The 15,000-nt window shown below is 42.2% G+C and overlaps 1 long non-coding RNA gene across 1 annotated transcript in view; it reads right to left on the bottom strand.

Annotated features, from left to right (window-relative positions):
* Window positions 1-11,776: 11,776 nt before the first annotated feature.
* The window catches only part of LOC133539461 (uncharacterized), an 18,388-nt gene continuing 15,164 nt past the window's right edge, over window positions 11,777-15,000 (bottom strand). The window contains exon 3 of the long non-coding RNA XR_009803390.1: window positions 11,777-12,418. This is a non-coding gene — a long non-coding RNA (uncharacterized LOC133539461). The remainder of the gene's footprint in view (window positions 12,419-15,000) is intronic.

Raw genomic sequence — 15,000 nt, 5'->3', positions numbered from 1 at the left:
AATTGTCAGGAAAGAAGAGGAAGGAATTTAAAAGATAAAAAGGTATATGTGTTTTAAAATCCTAAAATCATTTTTAAGGTTGTATTTTTTTCTCTAAAATTGTCTTTCTGAAAGTTATAAGAAGCAAAGAAAATAAATAAATAAATTTATTTAAACAAGTGAAGACCAAGTCTTTAAAATATTTTCTTGGATTTCCAAATTCTATTTGAGTTTTGTCTCTCCTAGAATTAAAAATGTCGAGCAAAGCGAGACCAGCTTTCTAGTAAATAAATAACATTTAAAAAATAGGGGCAGCTCACTGGTAAGTGCTGCTATTTGAGCTATTTTTAGAACAAGCCCGCGGGCTACTCATCTGATCCTTATGGGCTACCTGGTGCCCGTAAGGACCGCGTTGGTGACCCCTGGCTTACAGTATGATAATATGGTAAATAGTATGTGAAATATCCGTCTGGTAATTAATACAGTGGAAATGGGCCGATTCCAGACTTGATAACAATGGTGATTCATTGCAGTGAATTTATTTGGAAACCCGATTAATAATTTAATCAGGTAATCAGGGCGGTATAGCTCGGTTGGTAGAGCGGCGGTGTCAGCAACTTGAGGGTTACAGGTTAGATCCCCGACTTGGCCATCCTAGTCACTGCCGTTGTGTCCTTGGGCAAGACACTTTACCCGCCTGCTCCCAGTGCCACCCACACTGGTTTAATTGTAACTTAGATATTGGGTTTCACTATGTAAAGCACTTTGATATTAATATAATTCACTTCACTAATTAAAAAAAAATGTGTATTTAAAGGGGAACATTGTCACCAGACCTATGCAAGCGTCAATATATACCTTGATGTTGCAGAAAAAAACCCATATTTTTTTAACCGATTTCCAAACTCTAAATGGGTGAATTTAGGCGAATTAAACGCCTTTCTGTTTATTGGTCTGGAGGCGATGACGTCAGAACGTGACGTCGCCGAGGTAATACAGCCGCCATTTTCATTTTCAACACATTGCAAACACCGGGTCTCAGCTCTGTTATTTTCCGTTTTTTTCGACTATTTTTTGGAACCTTGGAGACATCATGCAAGATGGCGGCGACCGGACGGGCTGCGACACTGCGGTGCTCTTGCTAAAGATGCAACATTTGGCGGAAATGCCGGACAGTTCTACAGACTTCATGGCTGGCTCGCATCGTGGTCACTCCGTGATCACGTACGACCGCCAGACACTTCTGGATATGGACACATCGGGCCGTTTTGGACTGATAGACGCGGGCGTGCTAAACATGCTAACTAGCATTGGAATACGTCGGCGGCTACATCCAGCGGCCTGTGAAGCAGCGGAGTCTAGTAGCAGCGGGGGCCGTCTACGGAGCAGACGCCAGCGGTGTGATCGGAAACGCGGATGTCGAGCGGGGCTAAAAACAAAGCAGAAGGCTAATCCCCACAGAACACCACTTCCCTCCACCCTGAAGACGGATTTAGATGGAAAATGCGAGACTACTGGTCTGGGTAAGGAGTCTGTTAAATTAGAACAAGTTTTTTCTGCTTTGAGTGTTTCAGAGTTGGACATGTGTTTTACTGAGGTGGCTAACTATGATGCGTGCAGTTTATCAAAGCAACAAACAAACAATCGGAAATTCCCCGTTACTGAGGAGGCTAACCATGATGCGTGCAGTTTATCAAAGCAACAATCAAACAATCGGAACATTCCCGTCGTATCAATTCCTAGATATGGTCGTAATTATACTGAATGCACTGGGCATAATAAACACAACATTATTAATATTGCTACTACGGATAATTTGATCAAAAATTCCCTAAAACAGCCCACTACCTATAATATAGGTTTTTTAAACATAAGATCATTGTCTCCCAAAACGTTGTTAGTTAATGATATCATCAGAGACAACAATCTTAACATCATCGGTCTCAGTGAAACCTGGCTTAAACCAAATGACTTTTTTGCGCTAAATGAGGCATGTCCTCCTAACTTTACACATGCGCATATTGCCCGTCCGCTTAAAAGGGGTGGGGGGGTCGCACTAATATACAACGAAAACTTTAACCTTAGTCCTAACATAAATAATAAATATAAATCGTTTGAGGTGCTTACTATGAGGTCTGTCACACCGCTGCCTCTACACCTGGCTGTTATCTACCGCCCCCCAGGGCCCTGTTCGGACTTTATTAATGAATTCTCAGAGTTCGTTGCTGATCTAGTGACACACGCCGATAATATAATCATAATGGGGGACTTTAATATCCATATGAATACCCCATCGGACCCACCGTGCGTAGCGCTCCAGACTATAATTGATAGCTGTGGTCTCACACAAATAATAAATGAACCCACGCATCGCAACGGTAATACGATAGACCTAGTGCTTGTCAAGGGTATCACCGCTTCCAAAGTTACGATACTCCCGTATACTAAAGTATTGTCCGATCATTACCTTATAAAATTCGAGGTTCAGACGCATGTTCGTCAAACTAATAATAATAATAACTGCTATAGCAGCCGCAACATTAATACGGCCACAACGACAGCTCTTGCTGACCTACTGCCCTCGGTAATGGCACCATTCCCAAAGTATGTGGGCTCTATTGATAACCTCACTAACAACTTTAACGACGGCCTGCGCGAAACCATTGATAACATAGCACCGCTAAAGTTAAAAAAGGCTCCAAAAAAGCGCACCCCGTGGTTTACAGAAGAAACTAGAGCTCAGAAATTATTATGCAGAAAGCTGGAACGCAAATGGCGCACGACTAAACTTGAGGTGCACCATCAAGCATTTAGTGATGGTTTAATAACTTATAAACGCATGCTTACCTTAGCTAAAGCTAACTATTACTCAAATCTCATCCACCGCAACAAAAACGATCCTAAATTTTTGTTTAGTACGGTAGCATCGCTAACCCAACAAGGGACTCCTTCCAGTAGCTCCACCCACTCAGCTGATGACTTTATGCAATTCTTTAGTAAGAAAATTGAAGTCATTAGAAAGGAGATTAAAGACAATGCGTCCCAGCTACAACGGGGTTCTATTAACACTGACACGATTGTATATACGGCGGATACTGCCCTCCAAAATAGTTTCTCTCGTTTTGAGGAAATAACATTAGAGGAATTGTTACAACGTGTAAATGGAATAAAACAAACAACATGTTTACTTGACCCTCTTCCAGGGAAACTGATCAAGGAGCTCTTTGTATTATTAGGTCCATCAGTGCTAAATATTATAAACTTATCACTTTCCTCGGGCACTGTTCCCCTAGCACTCAAAAAAGCGGTTATTCATCCTCTTCTTAAAAGACCTAACCTCGATCCTGACCTCATGGTAAACTACCGACCGGTGTCTCACCTTCCCTTTATTTCAAAAATCCTCGAAAAAATTGTTGCGGAGCAGTTAAATGAACACTTAGCGTCTAACAATCTATGTGAAACCTTTCAATCCGGTTTCAGGGCAAATCACTCGACGGAGACAGCCCTCGCAAAAATGACTAATGATCTATTGCTAACGATGGATTCTGATGCGTCATCTATGTTGCTGCTCCTCGATCTTAGCGCTGCTTTCGATACCGTCGATCATAATATTTTATTAGAACGTATCAAAACACGAATTGGTATGTCAGACTTAGCCCTGTCTTGGTTTAACTCTTATCTTACTGATAGGATGCAGTGTGTCTCCCATAACAATGTGACCTCGGACTACGTTAAGGTAACGTGTGGAGTTCCCCAGGGTTCGGTCCTTGGCCCTGCACTCTTCAGCATCTACATGCTGCCGCTAGGTGACATCATACGCAAATACGGTGTTAGCTTTCACTGTTATGCTGATGACACCCAACTCTACATGCCCCTAAAGCTGACCAACACGCCGGATTGTAGTCAGCTGGAGGCGTGTCTTAATGAAATTAAACAATGGATGTCCGCTAACTTTTTGCAACTCAACGCCAAAAAAACGGAAATGCTGATTATCGGTCCTGCTAGACACCGACCTCTATTTAATAATACAACTCTAACATTTGACAACCAAACAATTAAACAAGGCGACACGGTAAAGAATCTGGGTATTATCTTCGACCCAACTCTCTCCTTTGAGGCACACATTAAAAGCGTTACTAAAACGGCCTTCTTTCATCTCCGTAATATCGCTAAAATTCGCTCCATTCTGTCCACTAAAGACGCTGAGATCATTATCCATGCGTTTGTTACGGCTCGCCTCGACTACTGTAACGTATTATTTTCGGGTCTCCCCATGTCTAGCATTAAAAGATTACAGTTGGTACAAAATGCGGCTGCTAGACTTTTGACAAGAACAAGAAAGTTTGATCACATTACGCCTGTACTGGCTCACCTGCACTGGCTTCCTGTGCACTTAAGATGTGACTTTAAGGTTTTACTACTTACGTATAAAATACTACACGGTCTAGCTCCATCCTATCTTGCCGATTGTATTGTACCATATGTCCCGGCAAGAAATCTGCGTTCAAAGGACTCCGGCTTGTTAGTGATTCCCAAAGCCCAAAAAAAGTCTGCGGGCTATAGAGCGTTTTCCGTTCGGGCTCCAGTACTCTGGAATGCCCTCCCGGTAACAGTTCGAGATGCCACCTCAGTAGAAGCATTTAAGTCTCACCTTAAAACTCATTTGTATACTGTAGCCTTTAAATAGACTCCCTTTTTAGACCAGTTGATCTGCTGTTTCTTTTCTTTTTCTTCTATGTCCCACTCTCCCCTGTGGAGGGGGTCCGGTCCGATCCGGTGGCCATGTACTGCTCGCCTGTGTATCGGCTGGGGACATCTCTGCGCTGCTGGTCCGCCTACGCTTGGGATGGTTTCCTGCTGGCTCCGCTGTGAACGGGACTCTCGCTGCTGTGTCTTGGATCCTCTTTGGACTGGACTCTCGCGACTGTGTTGGATCCATTGTGGATTGAACTTTCACAGTATCATGTTAGACCCGCTCGACATCCATTGCTTTCCTCCTCTCTAAGGTTCTCATAGTCATCATTGTCACCGACGTCCCACTGGGTCATTATTGTCACCAATATCCCACTGGGTGTGAGTTTTCCTACCGAGGATGTCGTGGTGGTTTGTGCAGCCCTTTGAGACACTAGTGATTTAGGGCTATATAAGTAAACATTGATTGATTGATTGATGCCTCGTTGGTGTGTTGTCGGAGGGTGTAACAACACTAACCGGGAGGGATTCAAGTCGCACCACCGGCCCAAAGATGCGAAAGTGTCTGCCGCCGGACCCCCATTGATAGTACCAGAGTGTCTCCACATTTTACCGGCGATGACATGGCACAGAGATGTATGGATAACCTGCAGATGCATTTGCAACGATAAAGTCAACAAAATCACAAAGGTGAGTTTTGTAGATGTTGACTTATGTGCTAATCAGACATATTTGGTTGCCGGCTAATCGATGCTAACATGCTACGCTAATCAATGCTAACATGCTATTTACCGGCGGTGCTAAAGCAGACATGGCACAGAGATGTATGGATAACCTGCAGCTGCATTTGCATCTATATTACGTTTCCTTCCACCCACATTTAATGCGATAAAAACACTTACCAATCGAAGGATTTAAGTTGCTCCAGTGTCACAAGATGCGAAGTCCTGATCGTTTGGTCCGCACATTTTACCGGCGATGCTAACGCAGCTATTCAGCCATGCTGTGGCTATGAATAGCGTCAATAGCTATTCGGTCAATAGCTTCAGTTTCTTCTTCAATACTCCAACCATCTGTTTCAATACATGCGTAATCTGTTGAATCGGTTAAGCCGCTGAAATCCGAGTCTGAATCCGAGCTAATGTCGCTATATCTTGCTGTGGTATTCGCCGTTGTTTGTTTACATTGGCAGCACTGTATGACGTCACAGGGAAATGGATAGTCACATCGCAAATAGCGAAAATCAAGCACTTTAAAGCTTTTTTCAGGGATATTCCGAGATTGGTAAAATTTTGAAAAATAAAAATAAAAATACAACAAGCCACTGGGAACTGATTTTTATTGTTTTTAATCCTTTTGAAATTGCGATAATGTTCCCCTTTAAGTGACATCCTTCCATCAACTAATAAGACTCACATTTCCCCATTGAGTGTTGGCACGGTGCGGCGATGGTGTCCTCCCGCCATTCTGGAGTGGAACTCCACCTGACTGAGTGAGTGACAACCCAGCAGGAAGTCATGAATCATTTCAGCTGAGGCCTGACGGCTCGGCCTGGCTGGAGCCCTCGCGATGCGATACCGCGGTGAGCCAGGCCTGAGAGTGGGCTTGTGTGGCTGGCTCCCTCCGCGTCCTCCCTCGTTGTGTTTGTGCGTGGCGAGCGGAGTGTGCGCTCGCATTGGGAAACGGGGAATGTGCGCTGGAGTGTGTTTGCTCCCGTCTGCTCCCTCCAACCGCTTGATCTTTCACATTTTGCACGGGCAGGAGGGACAGGAGGCTGCCAGGCTGCGCCCGGAGCCGGCGTACAGTACGGTTAGCAATGCCCGGCATTCATTAGCACCTCCCAAGCTGTCTGCACTTTTACCAAACGCTCGAGCTAGCTAACATGCACTGGCTCTGTGCTCCCTGCTCTCGTCACCTCGGCGAAGGCCTTCAGTGGGCTTTGGCTCCGCTCACCCACAGCTGAGGCCCCCGTTCTTGGCTTGGGCCAGTTTAACTTTGTTACACTTCAGTGGGGTGACACATGAACCTGGCAGCTTAGGGAGAGTTCACAGAACTTTGCAACGAAGGACACTTGCGCTTCCAGTCGACTCTACTTCAATTATATCGCCGGTTAAAGGGGAACATTATCACCAGACCTATGTAAGTGTCAATATATACCTTGATGTTGCAGAAAAAAAGACCATATATTTTTTTAACCGATTTCCGAACCCGAAATGGGTGAATTTTGGAGAGTTAAACGCCTTTCTATTATTTTCTCTTGAACTCGGTAGTCAACCGCCATTTTCTCAAACACATAAACATCGAGTCAAATCAGCTCTGTTATTTTCCGTTTTTTCGACTGTTTTCCGTACCTTGGAGACATCATGCCTCGTCGATGTGTTGTCGGAGGGTGTAATAACACGATCAGGGACGGATTCAAGTTGACTTACGTGGAGTGTGCATCAATTAGCACGGCATGTTAATTGATGCTAACATGCTATTTAGGCTAGCTGTATGTACATTTGTAGTTATATTTGCATCCAGCCTTTCCCTCCACCCAAACAAACACTTACCAATCGACTGATTTTAGTTGCTCCAGTGTCACAAGATGCGAAAGTCCCGATCGTTTGGTCTGCACATTTTACCGGCGATGCTAAGGCAGACATGGCACAGAGATGTATGGACATCCTGCAGATGCATTTCCAACGATAAAGTTAAAGAAATTACAGTTTTGTTGATGTTATTGACTTAAGTGCTGATAAGACATATTTGGTCGCGGCATGACTGCCAGCTAATCGATGCTAACATGCTATTTAAGCTAGCTGTATGTACATTTGTAGCTATATTTGCATTCAGCGTTTCCCTCCACCCACATTTAATGCCAAACAAACACTTACCAATTGACGGATATAAATTGCTCCAGTGTCACAAGATGCGAAAGTCCACATCGTTTGGTCTGCACATTTTACCGGCGATGCTAAGGCAGACATGGCACAGAGATGTATGGATATCCTGCAGAGGCATTTCCAACGATAAAGTTAAAGAAATTACAGTTTTGTTGATGTTATTGACTTAAGTGCTGATAGGACATATTTGGTCGCGGCATGACTGCCAGCTAATCGATGCTAACATGCTATTTAGGCTAGCTGTATGTATATTTGTAGCTATATTTGCGTTCAGCATTTCCCTCCACCCACATTTAATGCCAAACAAACACTTACCAATTGACGGATTTAAATTGCTCCAGTGTCACAAGATGCGAAAGTCCCCATCGTTTGGTCTGCACATTTTACCGGTGATGCTAAGGCAGACATGGCACAGAGATGTATGGATATCCTGCAGATGCATTTCCAACGATAAAGTCAACGAAATCCCAAAGGTGAGTTTCGTTGATGTTATTGACTTATGTGCTAATCAGACATATTTGGTCGCGGCATGACTGCCAGCTAATCGATGCTAACATGCTATTTAGGCTAGCTGTATGTACATTTGTAGCTATATCTGCATCCAGTCTTTCCCTCCACCCACATTTAATGCCAAAAAAAACACTTACCAATCGACTGATTTTAGTTGCTCCAGTGTCACAAGATGCGAAAGTCCCCATCGTTTGGTCTGAACATTTTACCGGCCATGCTAAGGCAGACATGGCACGGAGATGTATGGATATCCTGCAGATGCATTTCCAACAATAAAGTCAACGAAATCACAAAAGGTGAGTTTTGTTGATGTTATTGACTTATGTGCTAATCAGACATATTTGGTCGCGGCATGACTGCCAGCTAATTGATGCTAAAATGCTATTTAGGCTAGCTGTATGTACATTTGTAGCTATATTTGCATCCAGCCTTTCCTTCCACCCACATTTAATGTCAAACAAACACTTACCAATCGACTGATTTAAGTTGCTACAGTGTCACAAGATGCAAAAGTCCCAATCATTTGGTCTGCACATTTTACCGGCGATGCTAAGGCAGACATGGCACAGTGGTGTATGGACATCCTGCAGATGCATTTCCAACGATAAAGTCAACAAAATCACAGTTTTGTTGATGTTATTGACTTATGTGCTAATCAGACATATTTGGTCGCGGCATGACTGCCAGCTAATGGATGCTAATATGCTATTTAGGCTAGCTGTATGTACATTTGTAGCTATATTTGCATCCAGCCTTTCCCTCCACCCACATTTAATGCCAAACAAACACTTACCAATCGACTGATTTAAGTTGCTCCAGTGTCACAAGATGCAAAAGTCCCGATCGTTTGATCTGCACATTTTACCGGCCATGCTAAGGCAGACATGGCCAAATACCGTCAATAGCTTCAGTTTTTTCTTCAATTTCGTTTTCGCTATCTGCCCCCATACTCCAACCATCCATTTCAATACATGCATAATCTGTTGAATCGCTTAAACCGCTGAAATAAGAGTCTTAGTCCGAGCTAATGTCGCTATATCTTGCTGTGCTATCCACCTGGATAGCATGTATATCACTGGATGACGTCACAGGGAAATGGACGGGTGCTTCACAGATAGCGAAAATCAGGCACTTAAAAGCCTTTTTTCGGGATATTCCACGATGGGAAAAATTTGGAAAAAAACTTTGAAAAATAAAACAAGCCACTGGGAACTGATTTGTATTAGTTTTAACCCTTCTGAAATTGTGATAATGTTCCCCTTTAAACTTGAGACAAAGGGTAGTGCCTTGTTCACAAACGCTAAAATTAAGTTAAAGTACCAATGATTGTCACACACACACACACACTAGGTGTGGTGAAATTTGTCCTCTGCATTTGACCCATCCCCTTATTCACCTCCTGGGAGGTGAGGGGAGCAGTGAGCAGCAGCAGGAATAATTTTTAGTGATTTAACCCTCCATTTCAACACTTGAAGCTGAGCGCCAAGCAGGGAGGTAATGTGTCCCATTTTTATAGTCTTTGGTATGACTCGGCCGGGGTTTGAACTCACGACCTACAAATCTCAGGGAGGACACTTTAACCACGAGGCCCCTGAGCGCTAAAACATTTTGGGTTAAAATATAACCCAATTTTAACCCAACTGCTGGTTCAGAAAAGTACAAACTCCTTATTTGAGTTATTTTAACTCAACATTTTGGGTTAATTTTTTCAACCCAACTTTTGCGTTGAATACATTAACCAAACAGTTAAGTTACGATTACTTAAAGGCCTACTGAAATGAGATTTTCTTATCTAAACGGGAATAGCAGGTCCATTTTATGTGTCATACTCAATCATTTCGTGATATTGCCATATTTTTGCTGAAAGGATTTAGTAGAGAACATCGACGATAAATTTCGCAGCTTTTGGTCGCTAATTGAAAAGCCTTGCCTGTACAGGAAGTAGCAGATGTGCGCGTGACGTCACGGGTTGTAGGGCTCCTCACATCCTCACATTGTTTATAATCATAACCTCCAGCAGCAGGAGCTATTCGGACTGAGAAAGCGACAATTTCCCCATTAATTTGAGTGAGGATGAAAGATTTGTGGATGAGGAAAGTTGGAGTGAAGCACAAAAAAAAAATAAAAGAAAGAAAAGGCGACGGCTCCAGGCGGCAGCAGTGAAACCGTTTCAGATGTAATTAGACACATTTACTAGGATAAATCTGGAAAATCCCTTATCTGCTTATTGTGTTAATAGTATTTTAGTGAGATTATAAAGTTATACCTGAAAGTCGGATGGCTGCGGTGAACGCCAGTGTCTCTGAGAGAAGCCGAGAAGCCAAGATCACAGCTGCCTTTTTGAGCTGCAGGATGAGGTCGCATAATCCACTCAAGTCTCCGGTAAGAGCCAACTTAAAATCACAATTTCCCCATCCAAAAACCTGCTGGTTGACGTAGAGAAACATGTTCGCTTGACCGCTGTTAAAGCTTCACAACAAATAAAGAAACACCGGCTGTGTTTTGGTGCTAAAGGCAGCTGCAATCCACCAATAACGTCACAAGCACGCGTCAACATAAACATCATTCTGCAACGTTTTCAACACGATACCTCGCGGGAAATTTAAAATTGCAATTTAGAAAAACTAAAAAGGCCGTATTGGCATGTGTTGCAATGTTAATATTTCATCATTGATATATAAACTATCAGACTACGTGGTCAGTAGTAGTGGGTTTCAGTAGGCCTTTAATGTTGGGTTATTCCAAACCCAACTATTGGGTTTCGCAATTTAGCGTTCCTTGAACCCAATAGTAGGTTAAAAATTATACATATCACTGCTGGTTTGTCCTACTACTTCCCAACTACTGATCATAATGGACTCAGACCAAAGATCTCATGGCCTCTACCTGCTTCAGTGGGCCAAGTCTTCTATGGTAAGAACTTGACGCAGGAGACCCGCTTGACATCCATAGCATTAGGTCCCCTCTAAGGTTTCTCATAGTCATCATTGTCACTGTCCCCGACGTCCCACTGGGTGTGAGTTTTCCTTGCCCTTATGTGGGCTCTACCAAGGATGTTGTTGTAGTTTGTGCAGTCCTTTGAGACACTAGTGATTTAGGGCTATATAAATAATCATTGATTCATTGATTGATTGAAGTACGCAAAGCTGTCGTACACCACACACTCAAGCTGGTATGGTAGTCCATTTTTAATCGCCAAAGCTTTCAGAGATGAGCTCTCAGTCTGGCCAAGAATTGGATCCAAGGATAATGTGGAGCTGAGAGGGTTCTCAGACTTTCTCAACGGTTGCGAAGTTGCAATGCTACAGATACCGAGTCTTCAAATTCTAAATGACTGCTATGAGAACCAGAAAATACTAAACAAGCTTCCTGACTAATAGGTCACAACTGTTCACAAGCTCTGGTACCCGGAGAAGTCGTGTCAGGTAGAGACAATGAACCCTTCGCTCAGAAAACAGATCTTGGCTGGACTAGAGTTGGAGGACTTGATCAATGTGTTGACTATGGAGATGTAATTGGATCCAGCCACAGGATTCAAAGAAGTGACACCCAACTCATCATCTGATCAGTTGTTGAAGGAAGTGCATTGCATGTCGCACCCAAGTCAAAGAAGTAATCACACCGTTGGATGTAAGCTGACTACAATGTTGAGTTATTCCAAACCCAACTATTGGGTTGTGCAATTTTGCGCTCTTTAACCCAATAGTTGGTTAAAAATGATACATTTTACTGCTGGTTTGTCCTACTCTTTCCCAACTACTGATCAAATTATTTTTATTCCATTAAAATATACTCAAAACCAAGATATGAGTGACATTTCTACAAGAATTGCAGTGTATGGTCATAGTTGTCACGGCGGGGTCGCACTTTACTGCGTGGATTGTTTTCCTAGGAGGCAACGTGCAGGTAAGGAAATAATTGATTGTCCAATAAACATGTGGGATTCAAACAAAAGAGCACCAGCGTGCCAAAGGCACAGGAAGCTAACAGAATAGCGAACAAGAAAAGCTTACCTTTGTTACGTTCCAGATGGCAAACAAAAATCCTACGTGTGTAGTGTATAGAGGCCTCTGTCTAACCTTTCCCAAGACTAGGCTGCAGATACTCACAAAGGTTGAAAGGTCCAAAAAACTGAAGAGAAAAAAAAAGTGTCGCCAAAGACAAAGTAGGGTCTCTCAGAACTCCAGACAGCATGTCAGAAAAAGAATTCCCCTTTCCAGTGGTGAGCAGGTGATTTAAAGCAGCACAGGAGGATGAATAGTGGACCGGGATTGGCTGGTTGATCAACAGGTGAAATGAGGAACAGCTGGGAACAGAAACCGGTTGATTGGCAGGTCGTGGTTGAGTGTGACCTGTTCAAACGAAAGAAGAAGAAACACAAACAATAAACCACCACTACGTGGAACGTAACAACCTTGTAAACAGGCAAACAAAAAGGTGAAGCTTAGCTCAGGAATCAAATTAGTACCGTTGTAACTTTTGCCTGGAAGCAAATAAGAAAGCCAGACTGAGTGTGGCGCTAACTAGGGAATAAGTAGCTCTCTGATTAGTGCCCAGGAGCAGGGGAGCGTCTCGAACACTAATCAGAGGCAGGTGAAAACAATCTGCAGTCATGGCAACTGAAACACAAACCCACGGGTGCTCAAAACGGGAACTGAGGGAGTCAAAAACTAAACATGACGGATCCTGACATTAGTAGTCCTATATAGCAGGCTGAAATATTTTCATTTACATAAGATGTCTGATTTTGAATAATGTTAATGAGATTAATCCTTAATAAAATTCCCTTCAAGAAAAAAGTACCTTTTTAATAAAAAAAAAAACCTGTACCCAAACATGCGTTAGTCATTGAGAAACAACCCAAAAATGGTTAATAGTTTAGAAAACCTAGATATTTAGTTAAGATAATACCCTTATAACCCAAAAAATGGATTGATCTTCGTAATAATAATTCAATAATTTAACCCAACTCATAAATTGGGTTGTCAGAAAACCCCAGCATGTTTTAGTGTGCAGGCTCATCCCCTGTGTTTAGGATGCAGACGAGCATTTTTTCAACAATACCATAAACTTGAATCGACCCAGTTTATTAAAAGGGAACATTATCAACATTTCATAAGGGTTAAAACCAATAAAATTCAGTTCCCAGTGGCTTATTTTATTTTTGGAAGTTTTTTTCAAAATTGTACCCATCATGGAATATCCCGAAAAAAGACTTTAAAGTGCCGGATTTTCGCTATCTGTAAATCCACCCGTCCATTTTCCTGTGACATCACATAGTGATGCCAATACAAACAAACATGGTGGATAGAAAAGCAAGAGCTCGGATTCAGACTCGGATTTCAGCGGCTTAAGCGATTCAACAGAAAACTAAATTGAAGAAGAAACTGAAGCTATTGAGCGAATAGCTATTGAAAATATTCGGCGATCGCCTTCTAACCAACGATTGCATCTTTTGACCACTGGAGCAACTTAAATCCGTCGATTGGTAAGTGTTTGTTTGGCATTAAATGTGAGTGGAGGGAAAGGCTGGATGCAAATACAGCTACAAATGAGGCATAATGACAGCTAGCCTAAATAGCATGTTAGCATCGATTACCTGGCAGTCATGCCGTGACCAAATATGTCTGATTAGCACATAAGTTAATAACATCAACAAAACTCAACTTTGTGATTTGGTTGACTTTATCGTTGGAAATGCATCTGCTCTGAGTGTCGCAGGATATCCACACATTCTTGCCATTTCTGCCATGTTAGCATCGATTAGCATGCCGTGCTAATCGATGCACACTCCACGTAAGACAACTTGAATCAGTCCCTGATAGTGTTGTTACATCCTCCGACAACACACCGACGAGGCATGATGTCTCCAAAGTACGGAAAACAGTCGAAAAAACGGAAAATAACAGAACTGATTAGACTTGTGTGTGTAATGTGTTTGAGAAAATGGTGGTTTGCTTCCCATTGTAACGTCAGGGGTGAAAGGTCATCGCTCCGACAGCGAAAAATTGAAAGGCGTTAAAATCACCAAATTCACCCTTTTAGAGTTCGGAAATCGGTTAAAAAAACATATGGTCTTTTTTCTGCAACATCAAGGTATATATTGACGCTTACATAGGTGTGGTGATAATGTTCCCCTTTAAGTTGACCAGCTCACCAAGTCCTGTGTGTATTATTTGATGTAATGATGTCATCTCTAATTTGCATAATTGGCCATGAGGCATTTGCAAATTGTACATTTTAAATTCCGGTCATCAGGCCTTCTAAAGATCCCCAAAACTTCTTTTAAAAGACGTGGGACTTGGCCAAGCTACAGCTCCCAGACTCTGGAACAATTTGTGCCTGTCCCTCCGTGATCTTGACTGTGTTGAAACTTTTAAGAAACATTTGAAAACTTCCCTTTTTAGTAAAGCGTTTAGTTAATGCAGCTTTTAACTATCATTTTTAATCCACTCTGTATCCTTTTTTATGATGTTGCCCCTGTTGTTTTGAATTGAATTTTTGTTTTACTTCACGTATTTGATTTTATCTGTGAAAAGCGCTTTATAAATAAAATGTACTTATGTACTTACTTACTAAAAAACATGAAAAGCGAAGAACATTTGTTTAGGCCTTCAAGCTACTTTTAAAAAGAACCAATAGGGTAATAATTCCCGGTACCCATTGAAACCAATACTGGTACTCGACGATGACAATTTTCACTACATTTATCAAATAAATGTTTTATAACATGTTTTTATTTTTTTATGTTAACATTTTAAAATGAGCTGATGTGCTGTCTAGTTGTTTTATTTATCCAACGATCCATCCATCCATTTTCTATAGCTTTTCCCTTTCGGAGTAGCGGGGTTTTTTATATAATTTTCTTAAAACTTTTGAGTCTCATTTACAATGCGGTTGCATTTCAAAGATTTGCAGTACTCACAACTTACCT

Source organism: Nerophis ophidion, linkage group LG21 (assembly GCF_033978795.1).
Source record: "Nerophis ophidion isolate RoL-2023_Sa linkage group LG21, RoL_Noph_v1.0, whole genome shotgun sequence".
Lineage (NCBI taxonomy): Eukaryota > Metazoa > Chordata > Actinopteri > Syngnathiformes > Syngnathidae > Nerophis > Nerophis ophidion.
Note: the sequence above shows the minus strand (reverse complement) of the source record. Positions and strands in the feature narration are given on the sequence as shown.